Here is a 20,751-nt window from a genome sequence, read left to right on the forward strand (position 1 = left end):
TAGCGTGTTTGAGAGGGGATCACCCCTCATATAACGTGAGTTGGGCTTTTGTAATTTAAATTAGGTAGGTATACGTATAACTATTTAATTCGTTCAAAAATAAAACCGTCAAGTCTTCTGCAGCATCGGCCAAATACCAACAAATACCTACGGTTGGAAAAAATTCAAAAACATCACAATAATTCAGGCACAAATAGGTTAATCGCTCCGTATACGAATGGTTGTAATTAAAAACAAAAAATTAATCCCCCCTCCCATCATCACCACCACCACAAATGCATGCCGGTGCAACCTCAGATGCTCTGACTTGCATTATAGTCGTATAGTAATGTAAAGAGTAAGGACACCGGGTGCTATAACAAAGCACGGTTCAAACTGTACTACCGTGCACATTATATTATAAAACAATAATAATATTATAATGATTTAAACGCTTACAATTATAGTGGCGTAAATATGATAACCGAGGAGGAGCTGGTTAACGGGGTGGCAATGAAGATGGATGTTTTGTTGTGCAGTAATGTTTTTGTTCGTTATATACTTATATACATATAACCGTGGCGGCCGTTTGTTCTGAATGAACCCGCAGTGCGCTAATTATCCGCTAACGCACCCACGTTAGACATTTACTTAACCGGTCGCGTGGGTCGTATATTAATTGTAGCGTTTCCAAAGTTTATCACCGGTCGTATCTTAGGTAGACGATATTGTTAGCGTGAGTTTTGAGTGAACTCTCGGTAGACGACGGCAAAGTTAATAATATACCTATCATAATATTATTATTATATTATAATTATTAAGACGTAACTGCCGGGCCGGTATCAGATCACGGAATACCGAAACCCCGCACAAGTCTTGCAGCAGACTTGTTTGAGACGCGGTCCAAGTTCGGCATCAGCACGAAAGAAATCGTCTGACTTAACCTCCGTTCAATAGGAAGACATCTAAGAAACTCCACCCCTACCCGTTCCTCTCTCACAAACGCAGTCAAGACGTTCGTCCTCTTACCCCCCAAAAGAGATAAGTAGCTATACAAACATAAAGGTCTCTTTTGAACCGTATATTTCACTATTATAATAATATCATAATAATATTACAACGACAGTGTTTTAGTCAGCATGCCCACATAACTCCATCGTTGTCGTCGTCCTTCCTACTTCTACTCCCTTCCGCAGGCCAATCTTCTGGCCAGATAACCACTTCGCGTTATCGCCACACGCTGTCTTAGCCACGCCCGCTCAGCTTCCATCCACCAAACGTTAATATTATAGTTTATAATGCATAAACCTACTGCACTGCACACGCGTCCCTTATAAAGTACCTAACTGATCGGACGAATTTACGACTTAGACTGCTGCAACAGGCGAAAACAGCAAGATTATTCCGGTCGATAGTGTGCCGATTCCGGCCGCAAATAATACTCCACAACCGGTTGTCGCCTTTTGCCAAGGTCGTTCGATCGTATAACGCACAGTTTGTTATTATTTCTGTCGATTCAAAACTTTCCAACCAGGTTTTTCGATCAAAAGTCTTTAAAAAAAAAAAAATGATTATTTGAGTTTTATAATATCCAGATATCTCCTATATCTGTTTTTTCTGCTGTTTTTTCTTCCGATTGAATGGATATTTTCAAGCTTATACATAGTGATTGGCCAGCATGCTCGCCCCTTAAAGTCCAAATTTTTGAATTCTTGAGATGGTTTATATTGCCTATACTTAAGGAATGTTCTGTGGCGACTCTTGTTTTTCAAACGAGAACTTCTCTTTACTACGATAAATTATGTAAGGTTTAGCAGATGATTCAAAATTTAACTATGTTAGTTTTTGAGTTATTTAATTACATGTACTAAAGATAATATTATAGGTCCGTGAAAACCGGTTTGGAAAATATAAGGGCTGAGGTAATTTTAAAATGTTAGTGATTAATATTGTAAAAATGGTTTAAGTATAATAATAAATAATACCCATTCTAAATCTACTTTATATTTTTGTAAAACCGTTTTTAAGGACTAATATCCTTAATATATATTGTAATAACTTTAATAACTGAAAAACTCGTTTGGATTTCAAATTAAGTAGATCAACATTTTCAAAACAATATCCGAAAAAATATTTAATCGAAAAAAAAGTTTTTATCACAAGATACGCCTTAAGTAGAGCAAAAAAATTCAAGAAATTCAAATTATAATCTTTGAGTTTATTTATTAATTCCGAAATTGAGAATTTAAATAAATTCATTATTAAGTTAAAAATGGAGGTGAGCTTGCGTGGTGAATCCTGAATCACCCTGTATATTATACTAAATCATATTAAGATGTATAATATGATTAATATGTGATAGCCGATAGGTATCAATAAGTTCACATCTCTGTGGATATTTAGTTGAATTAAAGTTTTGTTCTATACAATAATTTAATTGTTTTTCATATCGTTATTATATATTTTAGTATTTTTAAATGTTATTAATAGTTACTATGTTATCCCACTTTTATGAAGGTATTGAAAATAATATTTTATAGAATATCGTTATACTCATTTTTAATGTTATAACAGTTTGAGAATATAAAATGTTATACCTAATATTAATAATGGATTAAATCCCATTGTTAACTACATACGAATTGTTTTGGAATTGGATCTGTTTTCACACAAATCACTATAATATTGTACAGTTTTCAATTCTGATTTTTTTTTTCATATTTTATTTTATAATTTATAATTGTTAATTAAAAGTCAAATTGTAAAATTTAAAAACTTTAAAATAGTTTATTTATCAACATAATTTGTATTCTCAATACCTAACCATATAACATTTTGCAATGTTAAAAAAACTTAAAAGTTATATCGTTTCTCTTCCGTTTACTCCATTTATAGTCCTACATTATACTTAACAATAATATAAACGAAAGTTATTTGTAGTCACCATATCATCGAAACACATTACATTGAATGCTTCAAAAAAATATTTATTTTACGATTTAAGTTATTATTAAGATTTGTATCACTGTCAGGTTTTGTAAGATGCGCGTAATTTACTATTACAAATTATTATTATAGCTTTTGAGTTTCTGTTAAACTATTGCCATTTGTTAACTAGCGGTCGGTGTGTTTTTATTTATACGTCATATCTGCAATCTTTTCATTATTTCTAATTATATTACACTGTATAAATATATTTGATAATGTAATAACATTAGTTCTTAAAATATGAAATACACGTACACGGAAAAAAAATTACTTTAATATTATAGGTAGTGAAACAAATTATAGTAAATAAAACTATTTAATAGGCAAAATAACTAAAATGATTTACTGATTATTACTATTATATAAATATAGTTATTAGTTATGGTTAGATTTACTATATTTTATAGTTAATGCAGTTTTTAATGTTTGAATTAACTAAAAAATATAGTTAAAATAGAATATTCCAGTTCGAATAACTATAATAACTTGACTATAATATTTTAGTAAGTCTGATTAATCTTATAGCTATCCCTATAGCGATTATAATGTACAGTCAATCCTACTATTTTTATAGTACAAACAACTGTTTTGGTTTTTTGTGTATTACTGTATTTTTGTGACTTTTTATAGACTCCGAAGAACTCGGATTTTTTCTAAAATACATGATATTTTAGGCTACCGTTAAACCGACTTTACCCATAAACAACGTTTAGTAAGTATGTGTACAGTTGTACCTATATATACGGTTGTTGTGTTTTGATTATGCAGTATAATTAATTAATACATTTTAAAGCATCTACTGCAGTGGGAAATTGAATATTATGGTAATATAATTAGAAAACAATATGCTGATTGCGCGTATCGTACCTCATGCAGTTTATCTAAAACCAATACAATAATATAGAAATAGATCGAGAGGCGTAGACGAGGAAGATAGTAAAAAGTAAATATGTTTCAGAGCATCTACTGCAGTGGGCAATTGAATATTATGGTAATATAATTAGAAAACAATATACTGATTGAGCGTATTGTACGCTATGTAGCCTACCTAAAACCAATACGATGATATAGAAATAGATCGAGAGGCGTGTAGAAGAGGAAGAGAGTAAAAAGAAGTGGATTTAACGAAGTCGGTGGAAAAGCGTATATATAGTCCGAGGTCGTGATCCCTAGACGATCGCTACGGCGACGCGGTGGCGGGACGGGGGGATATTGGATCTTACTTTGTGTTGGACAGCGCGTGGACGGTGGATGGAGGAAGCGGTACGATGTTATAGCTGCAGGTCCGAGGAGTGCACGGGAGAAAGAAAAGCGGTAAACGAACTTTGGCGCACATTACCCGGTCCGGTATATTAGGTAAATGCCCGGCCATAAAAGGAAAGGTGACCCTTTTAAAAAGGGGCCGGCGGGTCCAAATTTAAACTAATGTCGGTTTTCTTTCAGCGGTAATGAACTAGTTTATGTCAAGGCCGGAACTTTTAATCGCGTCCGCGGAGAAACACTCGGCCGGGCCTTCGTCTATAAACGACGACTTATGGCCGCCATAATTCCGTTCATTACCCGCGCGCTGCAGTAGCCGGCGGCGGCGAAAGACCCACCGGAGAAATTTTCGGGCCACCGTTTTCTGTATAAAAATAATAGTAACACTGCAGAGAGAGAGCCAGTCCGTATAGTTGACGAGCCGATAGGCTTTTGCTGACCACGGACATGAGGTTTTTGTATTCTATCGTCGTTAAATTATTTTTCGTTCAAATGCGGACGAGAGTGCACGAGAGTCCAAGACGAGTTGCGCTTCTCCAAACGCCGTAATATTACAACATAATATATCCGCGACACGTCGCATCCGCCGTCTTCTCCACCACGCGAATAATTGTTCTACTCTTGATAAATTCATTGAATTCGTCAGATAAGATTAGCCTTCTGGTCTGCTTATTTGGCACCAAGACGTCGATCACGTAGTTTACATTTTTTCCTATAATTTCCGACCACAGTTTGGTTTGTTTCGTGGTCCATCATTAATTTATAAATAATTACAAAAATATTACATTTGTTCTTGATGAGTAATAAAAACTTAGCGTGTGTACTGTTTGCGTCATGTAGTTATCTAAAAAAAAAAAAAAAATGTATTAAGGAAATTGTTATTCGACCAATACCGCATACACCAACGAATTTTAAACGGCAATTTTATGCAATCTTGTATAACTATTTATCAAACACGTGTAATAACGAAAAGCTCGAATTGCCCGCTCAGTATTATCGGCCTCCAAACGCAAACTCGTTATTTTATATTATATTATCTATCTATATGACTATAATAATATGCTCTCCGATGACGTTAAATATGTGCTCGTAGTGCCTCGCGTATGCCGACCCAACGATAACCGATAACTTCGGTCCGACGTTTGTAATAATAATAATAACAACAATATTAATAATAATAATAATAATAATAATTCGGTGTCCCCCCCTCTTCGGCCACCTGCACTCTCTGCGGGGCAGTTCGTCCTGCAGCCACCGTCGAACGGCGGTCACACGCAGCAAAGTTTCGAGGCTGTGCAACCGGCAAAGTGCCGATCTAGCCGTATCCGGAGCGGGTTTAATTAATCCGGAAGGAAACGGACGGCGACGTGGAGTACGACGACTGCGGGTGCGTGGCACCGAGGAGAGGCATAAAATATGTAACCTCGTGGGGGGGGGGGGGTGAAGTTGTGGTGCTCGCAGGGGTGGGTGGACATCGCCGCGGTGTCATCGTTTTTCGCACGCTCGGAGTCCGGCGGCGACGGCAGTAGCAGTTTCACCGGACTGGTTTTAATTACATTTCCTAAATTTACTGCCACACACACACACAACCGACCTAAGCTCACGCGCGTTATACTTTATTATTATTATTCCGTATTTATACTATATATATATATATATATATATATATATACGGTTCAAACGACGACAATTTACTTCGCCCTTTCACCACCGCTCGTCCTACACTTCTCTATAATATACAAACGCACGCGCGAGCTTCATACGAACATCGCCGCGTTCATAATATAGTCTCTCGTAACGACACACTTTACGTATCTACATTTTATATTATATATGTGTGTGTGTGTGTGCGTGTGTGTGTGTGTGAGATAGAGCGAGAGAGAGAGAGTATAGTTACACGTTGTACGTAGATGTTATAATGATACTATCTCGTCGCTCGTCCCCAAACTATAAACAAACCAGTATTATAGGTGTATATTATAGGTGTATCATATAATATACACAAATACACGATTTCCGCGTTGAATACATTACATTGTTAGTATGACCCTACGACTACGGTGTTCTTCTTAACGAGGAAATCGATACCAGACCTAGCTCCACGATCCTAACGTGTGATTTTTGCGATGTGTGATTAAGTCATATTATATTTAGTAATATGGTAGTTATTTATAATAATATGAATTTATGTATTTATGTACGCAAATATGAAAAATCATCCGACGAAAATTCCAGCAGTTTTGTTTACACTACATAGACCCAAAACCAATCTATAATGCTCGATTACCACAATAAATTATTTAGCATAGTGTCTTGATAATATCAAGTATCTGAGTGGAATATCTTTAGATTAAAACTGATTTCGCAACTTTTAAAAATATTATATCCACTAATTAATCGTCTAACTTAATTGAGCTGGGTGTTGTTCATTATTATAATATAAATTAATTGTTCGACCACTCCTACTTCTTTGTCTGGGGAAAATCTGCCTCAGCTAACATAAACAAAATACAAGTCCTATTCCGTCCAAAGACCTAATTGTGGTTTCAAATTCTCCCTGGTCAGTTCGCATCGATGCACTGCAACAAAAAAATTTAAAAACAATTGTGTGATTGTAATCGGCTAAATATTAATATTAATAAGTTAACTTCATCCGATATACAAACGCGAACATTGTAAATATATTATAAACCTACGTCTAGTTGATTTAAGTCAGAAACATTTTTTAATAAAAAAAAATTATTTAATTAATTATTAGGCGTACCGGAATCCGTTTTTCCCACAATTATTGATTTGACTGACATGCACCAACACCACCGGTTTAATAATATTCCGTATTGATATGGTACGAGTCGTACGACACTATTTTATGAAATAGTCTGCAGGATTATATTTTTGCCGTAACATTTCATTGTTGGATTAAAAACGATTACGTTTCTATGAGTTATGCCTTACGAGTCTAAATAATGAAATACGACGACAATCGATGGTGTATATATATATAATATTATAGCATTTTCAATTATATAATATGTTCAAACTGACATTACTAAAACCGTAAAACCGGCATTTAAACGTCGCCACGTGAGAGTAGTCGTTTGTTTCCGTTAAAATAATATGAAATATAATATTATGATAAAAGGTGTGTGAATTAACACCGCAGACGGTTTCCATCGGTTGTGACTATAGGTCTATAGGCATTAGGTACCAAGCAAGACGTCTAGAGGAATAAGTCAAACAAAATAAAGCTCACAAGCTGTTACTGGCGAAGATTTCCGTGGCGACTGGGACGATGTGACTGGCATATACTTACACGTAATAATATGCGTGTTATAATAGGACGTCATTCTCTTCTCTATTATGATAATCTAAAATCAGGATTTTAAAAGTTTCTCGGAAAAACGCCGAAGATAATTATTGCGCGACGAGGAAAAACTGTTCGTTCAGAAGTTTGGTCGCCACCACCGAATCCGGATATATTTTGGTATATTATGCCCTCTCTCTCTCTCTCTATATATATATATATATAAATATATATACACACATATATATATACACATATATATATATAATATGGATTAAGTCGGTGTGCCGCCGCGGGAAAGGCGCGAAGAATTTATTATATTGGTCCCGCGAGCCGCCTGCAGAGTGTGGCTGCCGCAGAAGAAGAAGAAAGCGGTCGTATACAACACACAAAAGTGCGAAAACTTTTGCAGTGAAAGACGTATATAATACGCGGCCGCCGCCGAGTACACGGCGACATACTTCTTGATATCCTGTTTAAGCTTATTAGCTTTAAACAAAACACCTCTCTCGCGTCGATTAGCATAAACACCACCACCGCCTCCGCCGCCGTCTTTGCCCTCCCCAACTGCAAGAGTAGAGGACGTTTGAGCAGAGGACGCTGCGCCTGCACGTATATTATACATATATACATTTAGAATATAATACATTGGTCCTAATTCCGTCACACCGCCCGCTTTGAAACCCCTTATTGCTAGGCTACCATCGCAGCGAGGGGGGGGGGGGGGGTGTAAACTTTTATGATCCGTCCGTTCGTCGTCTTCATCGTCGTCTTTGCACTGCAGCCGCGGTCGTCGGGGATTGACGCGGTGGAGGAGTTGGTGCCGCGCTGGTGCTGTATAAGAATGACTGGATTATTATTATCTGGGTCCGAAATTTATTCCACCGCTCACCCCCCCCCTCCAACCCCCTGTGCATTCATTCGATTTTCAATGCGCCCCGAACGTTGTTTTTCACACACAGCCACGTGGTTCTTTCCTACCCTCCCCCGCCCACTCCGTCGGGTTCTGGCAGTATATCCGTCGTCTTTAAGGCCTCTTCCTCCCCACTGCGCTTGCCGCTCTGCTATTATCGTTTTTATATATATATATATACGATATGTACACGCACTCGGATTTCCCAACGCGCGTAAATTTACATATTAATTGTTGAATTCCTGCGAACGTTTCCGTTCCCCACGACACGGCGGTGCGTCCTCGCCGACTCTCGTCACGTCCGTCGTTTTGAAAGTTTTATCGTAAAAAACGAATATAAGCTCGCTGCCTCCCCACCCCGCGCCCCTCGGCCGAAAACGCGCGTGTAATCGACTTTTTAATTAGTATATATTATCCGTAGTTGCGTTCGCCACGTACGTCTTTCGACTTTTCGAGCCATCGAATCTACGTGTTTTAATCTCTCTTAAACCGGTAACCGGTCTGCTCTCTTATATTCGTATATAACTCTCTTTTGCCACGCGGCCGACGCCGCCGCCGTGACCTTAGGGGTGGCTTATTACGCCGTAAGAAACGGTGAGTGGTTTTTTTTTCATTTACTCTGCTCGCGGAGAACGCGTCCAAACAGCATTCGGAATACATTATTCGCCGCGCGTTCGTCTCTCCCGCTCGCCGTCAAGTCACTGTTATTATTATTATTTTTTTTTTTTTCGTTCACTTTATTTCGACAAAATTTTTCCTCGACGCGGCCGTTTCGGAGATTTCCGCAAATAAACTGTGTTGGGCTAACGAAGAACAACATGCTTCTAAACCAACGGATTTAATGACATAGTTTTTTTGAAGTTTCAACGACTTTGAAGATCAACTGTGGCGTTACTGCTCATCTGAAAAGTTATAATAGGTCCGTCTCTCTACGTCTATATACGACTGCGTTTCGAAAACAAGCAACGACTTTTTTCGTTTCGTGATGTTTTTTATTTTCGTGGAAAACCCACTCCGAAAGTCATATGAAAGTTTGATGTCTTTAAAAAACCATTACACCGCACGGAATAACGATCTTAAAATATTTTATTCAAACACAATTAAACGATACTATCTTCGTTATGAAACAAACTATCGTCTGTATAGTGTATTGAACTTAAGTCTAACAAATTATATTGTACATTTTACCAGTTAATAGAATATCTTCTTAGATTTTTTAGATTCTGAGCGAAGCGATGAATGTATTGATTTTACAATGATGTGTGTTTTTTTTTAATTTTTTTTTTTTTTGTGTCTGTCATCACCTTTTAGGACAGTAAAAGTGCTTGGATTTTCTTCAACAGTAACTTTTCTGATAGGAAAGTGAATATAGTTGGTACTTTGGGGGGTCAAAAGTAAAAATTTCCAAGTAATTTTCAAAAACGACGTGAAAAATAAAAGAAAAATTAAAGAAAAACGGGAATTTTTACGCAAAATCTGTTTTTGAGAAAATCGATTTTGGTTTTTGGTGTAACTCGAAAACAAATGACCGTAGGAACATGAAATTTTAAGTGAATGTTTATAATTGCATTTCCTATACACCATAACATTTTCCAAATATTTTGACTTATTTTGAGCTGTTTACGGACATTATCAATATCCATTTTTTTTTAGTTTTTTTTCTATAAATATCAATAAAATTTTACCTGTTGAGTAAAAAAGCTTGAAAATTTGATAGAAGGCTCCTAGGTTATTGTTTCAAAGGCAGATGAAACAAATTAAAAATCCTTAGTTTTTATTTATAAGCATTTAAAGTTCAAATTTTGACAAAATACCGGAAAATCACGAAAATTAGCAAATTATTTTGAGTTGAGAATTCATAAAAAAATTTATTTTTAAATCTAAGATTTGAAAATGTAATATAAGATTACTCATAAGTTTGTCTACCTTTAACAAAAAAAAAAAATGTCTACAAGAAACTTAAATTAAATTTTTATGAGCGTCTGAAATTTATATTTTTACAACATTTGATATTCACTCGATTTCTCATGTAACAATTTTCTTATTTTATTGTAATTAAAAAATGAATGACTGTAGATACTTGAAAATTTCACTGAATGTTTATATTAGCATTTTCTATACACCATACAACTTTGAAATATTTTGACTCTTTTTGAGCTATTTACATTGTCAGTTTTCAATTTGTTTAGGTTTTTTTCTTTAAATATCAATAAAATTTTATTTGTTTGGTAAAAAATAAGGCTCCTGATATATCTTTCTAATACCAGTTGAAAAATATTTAAAATACATAGGCACAATTTTTTTTTATAAGCATTTAAAGTTCAAATTTTGACAACATTTATCAAATTTATAATTTATTAATTATTTTGTAGTTAAAAATGTATAAAATGTTTAACTTTTATGGCTAAGGATTGAAAATTTAAAACAAGGCTCCACGTAAATAGGTTATATGTATATAAATTACTTTATTCACAATAATATCATCAAATATACTTGGTAATATCATAGGCTGACTGACCGTTTTCGCTCAGAATCGTTTTTCTCATACAATGATATAATATCATTGAATTCAAATTTAACACCATCCATTACATTAACCCACTTGTAACCTACTGTACAGCAGAGTGACATCCACTTATCCACCTTTTTTTATTTCACTTTTTACTTAACATTCGCCGATTCCCATTCATTGCATATCTTTTGAATGATGTTTTGTAAAACCACTATTTATAGAATTTACGCAATTAGATACGTGCAATATCAGATCACCGTGAGTTGTAAAATAAGTCAAACTCACAAAATTCAACGATTAAAAAAATTAATATTTTGACGAACGAGCTAAGCATTTTTGAAGATATTTGAAAATAATAAAATTCGTGTACCGACCAATTTGGATTTTATCAGAATGTTTGATACTAATTAAACATTAAGTTTATTAAATCGATGTTGTTCCGTTATCGTCGCTGTATACTAAAAAATCCATTATTGATGTGTGTGGGTTGACAGAAATGTCGACGAAAAACGATATGAACTACCGCACGACTTGCGTTAACATGTTAGAGACGTTAACGAAAAGTCGGGTACTTAAAATGGACCGCACTGTAAAAATAATGATTAAAGTCGATGTAATCGGGAAAAATATTTGTTCTGCGTCTGCAGACGAGAAACATAAACTGTTTAAAAATCATATTATGTACGTCTCCGATTTCTTTCACTACTAAAACAATAAAACATGACGATTGTTATTGTTTCGGTGCAAAGGCCACATGGCGAATTGGCAGAAGCGAATACGAGTCGAAATGTAAACACGAACAGTAAAGAATAAAGGACATGCCAGTGTTATAATAGTCATAGCAGAATATTATATGTAATATAATATGCGACTCGTTTGATCAGAACCCGGGCATTTTCAAATTCACTCTACGCTGCATTGGCGATTAAAACGAAATGGTTACGCCATTTACCCGGTAAACAAAAAGAATACGATTATACCTTCTATATGGTAATTTCAGTTAATAATCTTGAAAATGATCGACATCAACGGAGCTCAAAAGTAAATTAAATGTACTTGTACAATTTAGTTAGGGTTGAAACACCTTAAATGTTTCGACGATAACCGTTATATTAAATAGGTTCGTTAAGTGTGTACAATTTTAATTAATTAGATTAAACTGTGGTAAAACTGAGAACATATAATTTTCATCTATAGGTACCTATACCATTTGTTCAACTCCATATTAAGACTAATAATATTATATTATATACTAATACGCACTATACAGCAAACCCAAATGTTTATACACTACCTAATATAGTTTTTTTTTTTCGTAAGAAATAAGACACCAACATTTCAGCATTCTAACACTAATGTTTCCCCCTCTCGCTCGGCATTTTTATAGTGAACTAAATGTTTTAGTAATTTCTTTTGTTAACCTTCTAATACTTGGTTAACATCCAGAACAGTTTATTTTACTTTTATCTAAAATATTATATTGTCCTTTAATTAAGTCAACAGTAAATTACTTATATATTAGTTGAATTATTATTATTATTATTAAGGTTGTTAAACTTGTTAAAATTATTTTTAGTTTTATTTTAGTATAAGAACATAGTTTTATTTTTTGAACAGCGTTAAATAATATGAATAATATTAAAAATTAAAGTTAAAAAACCTACGTATTTTATAGATTATTTGTTTTCGACATTAAATATTAAAAACACAAAGGATAGTTGTAAGAGTTAAATATTATATTTAATGTATTTATTATGTCTTATATTTTTTTTTGATTATCTGGGTAGACTACAATTTATTCCTTGTAAATATGAGTTATTAAACCTAAGATACTGAATATTGTTTGAGTACCTACAGGTTACAGTATAGGTACATAACATAATATATGTATGGAAGAGCCGTTTATTTAGCGAGTTTTATTATTTATGGATATCAGTTTACAAAATATATGTTTTGAAAGATAAGTAGAGACATAAACTATAATGGTTTATTATTTTAATTATATAAATCATTATTTAGCAAATATTATTTAATACTAACCGGTGTTTGTTACTTATATTGACAAAGGGAATTGGCAATAAATTATGAAACTTTAATTGTTACAAGAAAATAATTCAAAAATAGTATTTTATTTTAATGTAAGCTACTTTGATTTCAAACAGTTTTATATATATTTATATTTATTTATTGACAATTGTAATAATTGTAAACATTTGTTTAATCGTATTTTAGCTGATCAGAATAACAACGACTCGGTGTTTGTTTTGAATACAGATATTGTATTAATTTATTCTATTCGTTATTATAATTATCTCCGAGATAAAACATCTACTAAACAAGTTTTACCTACACATTTTTAGTAATCAGTTTACGGTCGAAAATAAAATGTATTTAGTTGGTTTTTTTTTCTGAATGAGCTTGTTTTTAAATTTAACTAAAATTGTAATTTGATTTTTGTGTATAAGTCGTATTGATTTTGAAGTAGGGTCATTGGACCCCCCCCCCCCTTCTATCACGCCGTACCGTCTTGTTTACTTGTATCCCCCATATTACCCATTGTATAGATTATTACAGATTGTATATTATATTATTGTTTTAAAATAAAAAAAAAAAAGTCGTATTGCTTATTTCTGAAAGTGAACCATAAGTAAATAAGATACATTTTAAGAACAAAAATAATACGTTTTGTCAACGAAAATTAATCTACAATGCATAATCAAAAACTTGATTATTTTGAAAAATAATTTTTAGCTTGTACCGTAAACCATATCTATTTTATCTTCGAAAAAAGATCCTTTTTTATTAGTGTTGTATGTAGATAATACATTTTTGATAAATACTATTATTAATTCATTTCAAACTTATTATTTTTTTAAGACTGTTTACGTGCCACTGCCTAATAATAATTACACTTACGTAGTTCTTCATTATTAGCATTAAACAAACAATGAGTAAACATAAAAATAGTTATATAGCCACCTGGTACTAAACTTAAATCGATATACGTTATAACCTTATAAATTATAAGATCATAATATAATATATGCACGAATAAAATATGAAGATTTTCGATAGTATACGATTTTAATGGTGCCAATACAAAAGTTTTCGTTTTGTCTACCTCAGTGTTTTGATGCACAGCTTATTCGAATTTCCATTCCTTATAACGAGGCAGTTCAGATTTGTTAGCAACAGATCAGCAAGTTTGTTTAACGTTATATCGTCATTATTATATTACAACAACGAGACTTACGATAAAATATGCATTGCCTAATCCTAGTGTACACTATAAAATATAAAACAAACACACAGGTATATAATATTATATAACCACTGATTGTTGGTGTCTAAACAACAATCTGTATACCGTAAATATTAAAATAGTGCTTAAATATTTTTTGAATTTCAAAGCAAACAAATCCATAAGATTTTTTATTTATTATAAATTAGAATGTGATATTACACGAAGTACTCATCGTTGTTATTTTGACAATGTTTTACTGCAATTTAACAGCACGCTTCTACTGATTTGTTTTATTCTTTACGTAATATATAGAAAATATTATAAAATTTCTTGCTTCTGTTTCTTCTGTTTGGTGTAAAATATTTGAGTGAATACATACAAATAAAAAATACTTGAAACTCATTTTATAAACATCCATCAGTCAACTTGTCAAATGCTGTTGGTATATTAAAACAATTTCGTATGTAATCGCTTATTTCAACTTTGTATAATTTAAAGTTCAGAAGAAAAAAAATAATTTGACTTTTGGATATTGCGAAGAAGTTAAAGTTTCAAATTTCAAATTTCAAACAATGTGTAGGTTTTTTGTTTGTTTTTTTAAATTTAAATTTGTTCAATTGTTATAAGCTGTTAATATTTTAAATTGTAAAACATACATTTTGTTGGTTTAAATTTATAAATTAACTATCAAATCGTCAAATTTTTCAAAATAAAATTGAAAAAATAGAATATAAAGTTTTGGGTATAATAATATAGTTATTATGATGTCTCTATTGATGACTAAAAAAAACAATATTCTGTATGAATGGTATTATGCAAAGAAAATTATTTTTTTTTAAATATGAATCTACATAGAACATAATATAAACCTATTTTTATAATTTGATAAATTATTAGTGAATAATACAAAGAGAATATTTCAGACATCGTAGTCTTAAATTAAAACTATGTTCCATAGATCAGTTCTAATTTATATCTGTATGATGGAAAGTATTTGTGTAGTCTAACTTGTACTTAGCGTTTCTACAGAGGAAATAAAATAATATCTATCCCTCCAAATATATAATATAAAATCATAATTTCTTATACGATCAATATTATAATATATCATTAACATGAGTTCTTGTGTTATAAGTCCATATACTTATTTAATGCAGGTATTCCTATTGTTTACGATAATATTACAACATAAACTTTATAAACTATATTATTTGCATAATTATTTTGGTATATGATTATTATTAACCATACACATTTTGTAATTTCACGTATAAAAATGTCAAAATAATTACATTGCTTAATATTAATTTTAAGTATAACACTATAGCAATGAAAAAAAATGATTGTATTTTTAAGATCGTGACAACAATTTTTTTGTAAATGATTAATAATATAATTTTTTTTAAATTTAATATTATGTTTATGTTTTTAAGTTCAAATAAATTTAGACAAATGGAATTTTAATTGAACAGTCCCAATCCATTATATTGTTATACAGGTTATTCTAGTGTATTTAATTATGCCGGCAAACACTGTATTATAAAAAAAATAATCGATGTCGTAGTGACCTGTCAAAATGTTTTGTTTCGACAATAGTATACTGGAAAATTAAAAAAAGTTAGCAGTATGGACAGAAAATATTGTGATAAGTATAATTTTTTTTGCTCGTTTCTTGCAATAAATTAACAGTGACGGACGTTGAGAAACAAAGTAAAGTTTTCGAAAAAAAAAATCACAAGGGAGAGGGAAAGAAATTAATTGAAAGGAAAATAATTAAAAGTGCGAAAATCAGAGGGACAAAAGAGGAATGAATTTTGATAAGACGTCAAACAGGGCGGTAATGAAAGGTGAAAGATTTTTCTTCGAGGTTTTATTTATTTTTTTTATTTTCCTGCAATCTATTAATTCTCGACAAAGCCGAACGTCTAAGGCAAATAACTGCGAAGGAGCGAAAAAAGCAAAAACTCAACGATGTAAATTTAATCTGTCAAAGAGCATTTGAGTGATGAGAACGGCGGCAAGCAGGCACGTTTTAACAAGCCGCGGATGACTGATTTGTTCATCAGCCACTTGTCAATAACCAGCCCGCATTCTTTTTCCTCTACATTGGCCTCAATTAATCTCTTTGGGAAATTCTCCACCTTGTTAAACAACAACAACAACAATAACAACAATAATGAGGGAAAAAAGGATGGTAAGGAGAGGCGGTCGAAACGAACGTGCACCGAGAGCGATGTTTAAAACGGTCGGGGTGGGGAAAAATCAAAACTCGCCGACCCCTGCTGAGGGCTCGCAATTTAATTTCTGTTTCGAACCCAAACGATTTCCATAAACGAAAAATGAAAGCACAACTCGTAGTCGGAGAATATAATATTTTAGAATACGTCAATTTGCTTACAAATTACTGTGTACACAATGTCTCGACGCAAAAACTTTGGTGATCCGATAAACGAGACGACCATCATCGTTGCCAAATATTAAACTTGTTTTAATTAAAATCGTGTGTATATGTTCTCGAAATGAAAATATAGATCAAACGAACCGTCGTCTTTAAGTTTGCTCCCGAAATTACTTTTATAAGATTGGTAAACTTTATAGATGTTACCAAAATATTGGCGACCATAGAACTCGTTAAAGTACTGTGTGATCGATCGTACGAGGATTAAGATAACAACAAAACGTATACGTATGCTCATAGCGTGATTGGTTTTGTCCACATATATACGACTGTTGAACAGTTGATTATTGAACAATAAGTCTGATTGTTATATCATAATATAATGCTACCGGCCAATGTTATACGAACCGGCTAGACGTGCAGATTACATCAGAGTAAGGGTATCTGGCACGTATACAGGGGGGTTTTGGGGGTTCAACCCCCTCCCCCGAAAATGTAGAGTTGTGTAATTTATTTATATATAGATTATGAACCCCCACGAAAATTTTTTTTATGCACGTTCTTTAAGGGTGTCGTTATGGACTCGTTACAACAACTCGAACGAGTGAATGAAAAAAACGTATTCGTCGCACTGCAATCGTTACAAAGTAGGTATTTAAATATTAAGTACAGTGCGCAACATTTGGCGTTATAACCTAACCTAACCACAGGTGGTACCCTTGTACTAAATTCTACCTTGAACATGATGAGTGAATAAATTTCGCGTACACAACATACGTAGTTAGGTACCTACTATATGCGATACGGTCATTGAAAGCCCGTGGAATTTTCTCTCGTACACACGCAGATCGAAGAGGTCGGTGAATATTTATTTTATAATTTATTGTATACTGTACATCATAATATATACATCATATATATATATATATATTGTAAAATATCGTGTTCGTCAGCCCCCCCCCTCCCCCCGCTTACTCGTGGTGAGCCGAATCGGTTATCGCCCCGGAGTAATAAAAACGACATATAACTCCAAAAATACTCGAAGAAACGGCTTGCGCCCTCGTTATCGATTGAGCTGAACATATACACGCGTGTATGTGTATGTGTGTGTGTGTTGCGAGCGCAAAAATATAATGTCAGTTCGCAAATCTCACAGACGTGCGTGTGTGCAGGAGAGAGTGAAAACTTTTCGGGTGTGTCCGCACCACTGCTGCACACGACGACGGGGCCACGCGTCTTACGACGACGACGAGTGTATATGTCGCGAGCGTATATTGGCGGCGGCGGCGACAAACACGGCATTAGCGTGTACTAACTGCCACCCCACCACACACATACACGCACACACACACACGCCACTCACCACCCACCCCTACCGTAATGTGTTATCGCGTCGTATATTACAAGCGCGCGCAGACGTTTATGGTCGGCCAGACAGTAAATAACCGGCTTTGCTCTGCGTTCTCTCATTCTCTGCTGCACCCTCTCGCCCGCACGAAATATACCCTCTCCCACACGCACCCAGCCCCTCCCCGCAGTCTCACCACCGGAGCGCGTACGCGTACATATACACTCTTTAATATATAATAATATCTGCTGGTTTTCTCCCCCTCACCCCTACCACCGTCTGCGACCCACCCCGCCCGTTCTAATTACTAATGTAAATTCAAGTCTCGGTCATTAAAACATCCGGTCGGCGGCCAAAGGGTTAGCCCGGTCCCGCCTGAGCGTGTGTGTGCAGCGTATTGGCGCAATGGATTTCGCGCCGCTCTTGCAGTCGTGTGCGCTGACAAGAGTAAAGTCGTTGATAAGCGGGTCCGGCGAGTGTATATTATGATATTATTATATTATATCGCAGGTCGGGGATGCATCGAGGGTGGAGGGGGCGCGGGAGTTTATACGGGGACCCGTTGTCGCGTCGGCGAGGGGGAGGTGTTTTCATTTCGGACTCCTTCCCCGCGCTCCGCCGCCGCTCCGACGAAAACCGACCGGGGTCACTCATAAATTTGAGATGTCTTCGCCGCCAGATGTGCCGAATTGGTGTGCCACCGCCGCCGACTCTGCAAAGTGCCCCACTGTACAGCCCGTGCGGGAATGTGTATGCTTCGTACTTTCATCGTCGTCCTTGTTAACGATGACCGAGTATAGAATACAAAACGAAACGTGAGAGGCAAAGCATAGAGCGGGAAATGAGGGTACATAACATAATATTATTATAATACATATTATTATACCAAATATATACTTATATCGAATGTTCTTATTATATTATAGTATTACAATAATATGACGGCACGTCACTCGATGTTGTCAATATTTGTTAGGAAATCGTAAATAATCATCAATTACTATTGTTCCGACACAGTCGCAGTATGGACATTTTGAATTAAGCAACTTAAAAGACGTTTGTAGGATAGTAAATAAATGTTAGTTTTTTCAATGTAATGCAATTAAACTCGAAAGTCATCAGTAACTAATATTATTGTCGATATTCTGTTGTTTTATATATTTTATCGTTTCATTTATGCATTGATATTATATTCCGTGGGATCTTTTAATCAGTTACCGTGTGCATAAATTTTGAAAATCTATTATAACTACATGTCTTGTAAACATTATGTTTTTAATCAATTTCTAAATAAACATTATTTCATAAACGGTCTAAAAAAAAGTAAGCTGATCGTGGTCACCCCATATTTTATACCCTCCTGCATTCTATTATTCATCGTGCAGCAAAGTAATTTGTATTATAAGTAAATTGTCTTTTCTTGAATGTTCAATATTTGCAATGTTGATATACTTTTTAAAACATGATTCTGATGTACAGCTTATTTTTACTATTGATTTGGTTTACCTAAAATAGTAATTTATTTTGAACAAACGTAAGTGTACGGCTACGGATATTATATGCAATGATAAAATATTGTTTTATAATACAGAATATCAGCATAAAATACTTTGATATTTAAATTAAAGTTTATAGTTATCGAATATTATAATTAATTTTATAGCGGATAATGTATTCAATATTCAATTATTAATTTCGAATCAATAGTTTTTTGCTTTAATTATAATTTATAAGTGCATTAATTGTTAAGTGGGTTTGTGTAAATTGAACTCCTGATTTATATTCGACGAAACCATTTGGGATCACTTGGAATGTAACCGGAATAACATCCCGAGGGTATTAATTTGTTTTTTGTTTCTACAGCAGCTTATCTCAAATACGAATAATTTAATATTTCTAATTTATTGATATATCTTAAGAAAATAGTTTATCCATTTTAATAAAGAATAATACTCGGGAAGGACTTTTGGCGAAAAAAAATATGTTACAGGATAACAAAATAACATTAATGCGTATATACGCAGAGTAAATTTTACAGTTATTCTTTTCGACCAATTAAACACTTTAATAGTACGTCCTGCCTACTTATATTATTAATAAGAAAGTGCACGTGCTTCGTTCACGTACTTTATTATATAACCATGGCCCATAGGTATAGAGACTAAGTATGCGGCAATAATAATAAATTGTCGACTAAACTTAATAAACTTATTTAAACTGAATTTAAAGATTTAAATATAACATTACACGTAATTACTATACATTATGCGGCGCGCTTTCATCTTCATTTCTAATTAGGTGGGTCTGTTCGCAAGCGTTTCGGAGGGGACGTAATTAACTGATAATAAACTATTCAAAAGTGCCAAGCATTTGTCGTATTACTAACGGATTAGGGCGATAATAATAATTGTACGATGACGGAGAACTGCAGGATCTTGAGGCCTTTAAGCCGCTGCATGGCTTCTCGCCGGAAATTTAAACGTGACGGAAAACGGTTTATTTTTGAGGAAAACTGCAGAAGCCACCCCTATATTATTATTATTATTATTATTATTATTATATTCGGTGTGTAAGGAGTAAGAACAACATACGTAATACGCTAATACGATAAACGTCGCAAAAGGGTCTAGTGCTTTTTCTTGTTATTTCTAGTCATATTAAAATGCGTTTCTTTGTCCGCGTGTCTTGCGGGTAGACATTTTAGGCGAGCACGACAACAACAGATAAACTCTGCATAGCATTACGCTGGATCATATTCCGTCGGTGTTTTACGGCTGCGAGTAAAATAATTTCGAGTAGGTATTT

The sequence above is a fragment of the Metopolophium dirhodum genome, chromosome 9 (assembly GCF_019925205.1).
Source record: "Metopolophium dirhodum isolate CAU chromosome 9, ASM1992520v1, whole genome shotgun sequence".
NCBI classification, from domain to species: domain Eukaryota; kingdom Metazoa; phylum Arthropoda; class Insecta; order Hemiptera; family Aphididae; genus Metopolophium; species Metopolophium dirhodum.